The 5,023-nt window shown below is 43.8% G+C and overlaps 1 pseudogene; it reads left to right on the forward strand.

The window, feature by feature from the left end:
• LOC100959939 overlaps window positions 1-4,823 on the forward strand; it is a 29,309-nt pseudogene extending 24,486 nt beyond the window's left edge.
• The last annotated feature ends 200 nt before the right edge of the window (window positions 4,824-5,023 follow it).

Raw genomic sequence — 5,023 nt, forward strand, 5'->3', positions numbered from 1 at the left:
GGTCTGAGTTTCTGTATCCAATCAGCCAATCTGTGCCTCTTTAGAGGACAATTTAAGCCATTCACATTGATTGAAATTATTGATAAACCTGGTAAAATTTTGGGCATTGTGTTGCTTGAAAGTCTAGTAGACATTGCTAATCCTTTCGCCGCTGTGGAAGCTGGAATTTGATCAAAAGTTTCTGAGTTAGTTTACTTTTGTGGTGGAGAATTGCACTGGTCATTATGGAAGATAGGTTTGAGAATTCCTTGGAGAGCTGGTTTAGTTATGGCAAATTTCTTCAACATGTGAATGTCATTAAAGTATGGAATTTCTCCATCATAAATGAAACTCAGTTTAGCTGGATACAGGATCCTGGTTTGAAAGTTATTTTGTTTTAGGAGATTAAAAGTCAATGACCACCTTCTTTTAGCTTGAAAGTTTTCAGCAGAGAGACCTGCAGTCATTCTAATATTCTTCCCTTTGTAGATTATGGTTTTCCTAGGTCTGGCCACTTTCAGAATTTTCTCCTTCATATTAACTTCAGTGAAGTTAATTATGATGTGTCTGGGGGATGTCTTATTAGGGTTGTTATGCTGGGGTTCTGAAATTATCTGCTATCTGAATTTCAGAATGTCTTGGCATGTCTAGAAAGTTCTTCATAATCTCATCAAGAAGAGCCTCTGTGCTTTGTGAAGCAACTTTGTCTCCTTCAGGGATTCCTATAAGGCAAATATAAGTTTTCTTAAAATTATCCCAGAGTTCTCTGAGAGAATGATCCATTTTTGCTCTCTATTTCTCTTCCTCTTTGAGAGTTTGGGAGCATTCAAAAGCTTTGTCTTTAATGTCAGAAATCCTTTCTTCTGTTTACTCCATTCTGTTACAGAGGGATTCTACTATATTTCTCAAATCTTTGAGGGCTACAAATTCTTGTGTCAATGTGTCAAAATCTTTGGTGATTTTTGTCTTTGAATTCATTGAATTCTTGAGACAACTTTTGAAATGCTCCTTGAATTTCTAATTCCAACTTTGCCTCTATTCTGTTAATCTTATTTGCTATCCAGATTCTGAATTCAATTTCTGACATCTCAGCCATCTGTTTATGAATGAAATCTTCAGTTGTCTTTGCTATATCCTTCCTTGGGGCATTGATCTACTCTGGTTATTCATGTTACTGAAGTTTTTCCACTGATTCTGCCCCATGATTATTTTACACCTTTTGGCTAGATGAGCAGATAAGGAGAAGTTGGGTTGGGGGCTCCAGGAGTAGTGATTAACCAGCCCTTTGCCTAAAAGCTGGGACTAGTGTCTATGCCTTTCCCCCTAGAGCTTTGCCAAGGACCCATACAGTGCTACAGCCTGAGAAACTGGGGGCCTGCCTGTGTGGTGGAGCTAAGTGGCTCTGTTTTGTTTTCAGCTGGTCTCTGTCCTACCCTAGCGAATCAGTTAATCTGGGTTGAAGTCTCAGCTATGGAGAAATACCAGCAATTAAGTGACCCCACCTCCCACAGGCAACAATTGGAAAAGGAAAATCAAACCTTCCCACAACCACACACCCAGGATTATCCACACACTTTGGATAGTCCTCAGGTGATTGGCCCAATTCAAGGAGTCCAAATCAATTGTCCCAGTCAGCACCAGTCTCAGGTGGGAGAGTTCATAAGGTCTCCAGCAACTAGATGGCTGGGGTCTTCTGGCAGCTCAAGCATGACTTGCTCTGGTGCTCCGTGAGGTCAGAAGGACCCACCCAGCAAATAAATTAGTCTGGGAAGGTTGATGCCTCCTTCCCCCTCTCCTTGTACCTATGTCACTGGTAACCCCACAGAGATGTGACTCAGTTCCCTCCAATGAGCAGATCCTCTAGGGGTTTGCACCTGCCTGAGTCACAGGGAGATCTATGTCTTCTCAGCCAGGCCGCCACTCTCTGCCACTGTCTGGCAGGGGGAGGTGAGGCCTGACAACCTCAGGTGCTTAATGGAGGCTGGGGCAGTTCACTCAGTTCCAGCCCCACCCCTGATTGATCTTGCTGGCAGAACAGAACAACTTCACAGAATTTGTACAGCTCACACTCAGCTGTTAGTTCCAGCCTCTGCCTTCCTGCCTTTGTCTCAGCTATGATTCCCTGAGGGCCAACTGCATCTTAGGCTCAGTAAAGCAGTCCTCTGGGTCAGCCCTGCACTGGGAGTCTGCTCTGTCTGTGTGCATGCATGTATTCTAGTCCCCGCACTCTGCCCAGGCTGGTACCACCTTAGGCATACCCTTTACTCATGGGGCCTGCATTTCCATCCCAGATCTGTTCCGCCAAAGGCTGCCATCAGAGCAGATGCCAAGCTTCCTCTGGTTACCCAGAGAGACAGAGAGTGTCTGTCTGGAATAGCCCCACGGGTGTGAGCCCTATTATTCCTGCTGCTGGGGTTGCTGCTCTATGCCTTGGGGCATCGCTGCTCCTGTATGGTTCCTTCTTCAGTTGACCGTCTTCTCCTTACTCCTGTGCCACAGAATCAGCACAGACCCAAAACAACCCTTGCCCTGTACACACCTCTCAAGAAAATGCCCAAGAATCTGGACTCCATGTGGCACAGGCTTCCAGACCTCAGGGTGAGAGTGAAGGGAAATGCTGGTAGTTCAGAATTGCAGGTAGAGAATATGTACAGTTTTATACAGTTTTATGCCTGGCAGGAGAGTGCCATGACACCCTAGTAGAGGAAGGAGGTCCAGTTTTTAGAGGGTCTCTCCCATGGGATAAAATGGGAAGAGTTTGAACTCTGCTAACTTGTTTGTGCTGTGAGCCCTCTCAATGGGGTGGGAAGTCCCATCCACTTGGCAATGGATTTTGTATGTTTTGTTTGTATTCTTGGGGTCACAGCTCACCTCAGCAGGGTTGATGTGCATTCTTCAACCTTCTCTCTTGGCTCAGCTCCAAACCATCAGCTTACTTGCTAAACTTTTGTCCTTTAACTCTCCTTCTGGATGGAATCCTCTGTAAAAAGCTGGCTCCAGTAGGCCATCTTGCCTCCTCCAGAAGCTTCTGTTTTTAGTGGAGGAAACATCCAGTCATACTTCCTTTTACCGGGGAGAATGCTGAGTGGCCCTATGAAATCGCTTGACACAAGGCAAGTTAAGGCCTCTTTATTGTAGCTGGAGAAAGGCTAACATTCCCTCATGTCTCCTGTACTGCAAAGCTCATAGACTATTACAGAGTGGAGGGTAAGTTTGTTTAGGAACACTACTCTTTAGGATAACTAACTATCTGCCATGACCATAAATCCAAACATCTCAGTGGCTCAGCTCAGTAATTTTACTTCTTACTCACATAAAGATTAACATGCAGGGAGACAGCATCAGAGATCTAGCCTCTTCCTATCTTGGGTCCACGATGCCCTGTGACTTTTCTCACATCTTCTGAGTCTCATAGCCTCAAGGAAAGGAGCTTTCACCACAGACATCACTTCTGCCCACACAACCTTGAGTAGGAATGTCAGATAGACACACTTACCTGCATGTGAGGATAGGAAATGTAGGCCACCTTGTGCCCTGAAAGATAGCTGAAGGGGGCTTGTAAATAAACAGTCATCTCCGACTTAAAGATCAAGGGGCATCTTAGGAATAAGGTAATAATACCCCTTACCTTCTGAGATTCTGCCTTAGCCAGTATTTCTGAAGGTCTGGGATAGGTCAGAGGAGGCCACAAGAAAATTTCCCATAAGGGATAAGATGTATTTGTCCCAATTTACCTCAAAGCCAGGATTATGGTTTTCTTGCAGGAAAGTTAGCCCTGAACATGATAAATGGCTACAAGTTAGAAATACATCTGATCTAAATACTGTCTTGGGGTAAAAATGGGTGAATACTCATAGAGTAAAAGAGCTGTGTAGTAAAGAATTGTATATGTTATTCAGAGTCCTTAACCCTATATAATACCATCAAGTGACCCTGTTTGTTCAACAAGGTTTACTGAGTACCTACCATGTACCCAGCACATTCTAGATGCAGAGATACCATTGTCCCTACTATCATGGGGCTTAGTTTTCAGAGAGAGAGAGGGAAGGAAGATAAATAATAAATAAATGTGCTTTCAAATGGTTATAAGTGCCATGAAGAAAACAGACTTTGGTTACAGGGTTGAGGGATAGAATGTAACCAAGGAAAAAGGGACAAGCATTCTACTAGATTGTGTAGAATGAGATATGATGAGTGTAACCAAGGGAGACAAAGGCTTCATCTCCCTATTTCTAAAACCCAGCAAAACACTATTGGGCCAGCAATGGTGTGTGCTTAGTTTAACTGAAAAATTTTCTTCAGTGGTATAAGGCTACCACACATTTGTGAAACTCTGGCTGTCAAGAGCTGTGCTATGCGGTTGACTCCTTAGCAGCAGCCAGCAGAGAAGCCCGCCCACCCATTCACCCATCCCCCTGCCCTGTTCACAGTGCAGCCTGCTTCTATAAAGTGGTACGATCAAAGGGACTATATCCTTGTTGAATTTTGTGTTGAAAACAGTAAAGATGTTAATATTTTGAAAAATCTAAATTTACGTTCAGCTGTCTAGGAGGAAATAAAAATTTTAACATTTAAATGAAACTGATCTTTTTCATTGTATTGATCCCAGTGATTCTAAGCATAAAAGAATGGGCAGGTCAATTTTATGTTGTTTATGAAAAGGAGAGTCTGGCTAGACATGGCCAAGGTTAACAAAAGAAAGGGCAAAACTTAACTGGCTTTGTGTAGACTTTAATAACTGGAAGGACTGGGAAGATGATTCAGATGAAGACATGTCTAAATTTGATCATTTCTCTGAGGATTCACAAGACAGTGATGATGAAAAAATGCCAGATCTGGACTAAGAAATATTGTGGTCACCCAGCTTTTAAGAAAGACAAATAGGCTCGGCACCTATAGCTCAACCGGCTAAGGCGCCAGCCACGTACACCTAAGGTGGCGGGTTCAAATCCCCAGCCCAGACCCGCCAAACAACAATGACGCATGCAACCAAAAAATAGCCGGGCGTTGTGGCGGGCGCCTGTGGTCCCAGCTACTTGGGAGG

This window comes from Otolemur garnettii, unplaced genomic scaffold (assembly GCF_000181295.1).
Source record: "Otolemur garnettii isolate 467f Iridium unplaced genomic scaffold, OtoGar3 scaffold00015, whole genome shotgun sequence".
Classification (NCBI taxonomy): Eukaryota; Metazoa; Chordata; class Mammalia; order Primates; family Galagidae; genus Otolemur; species Otolemur garnettii.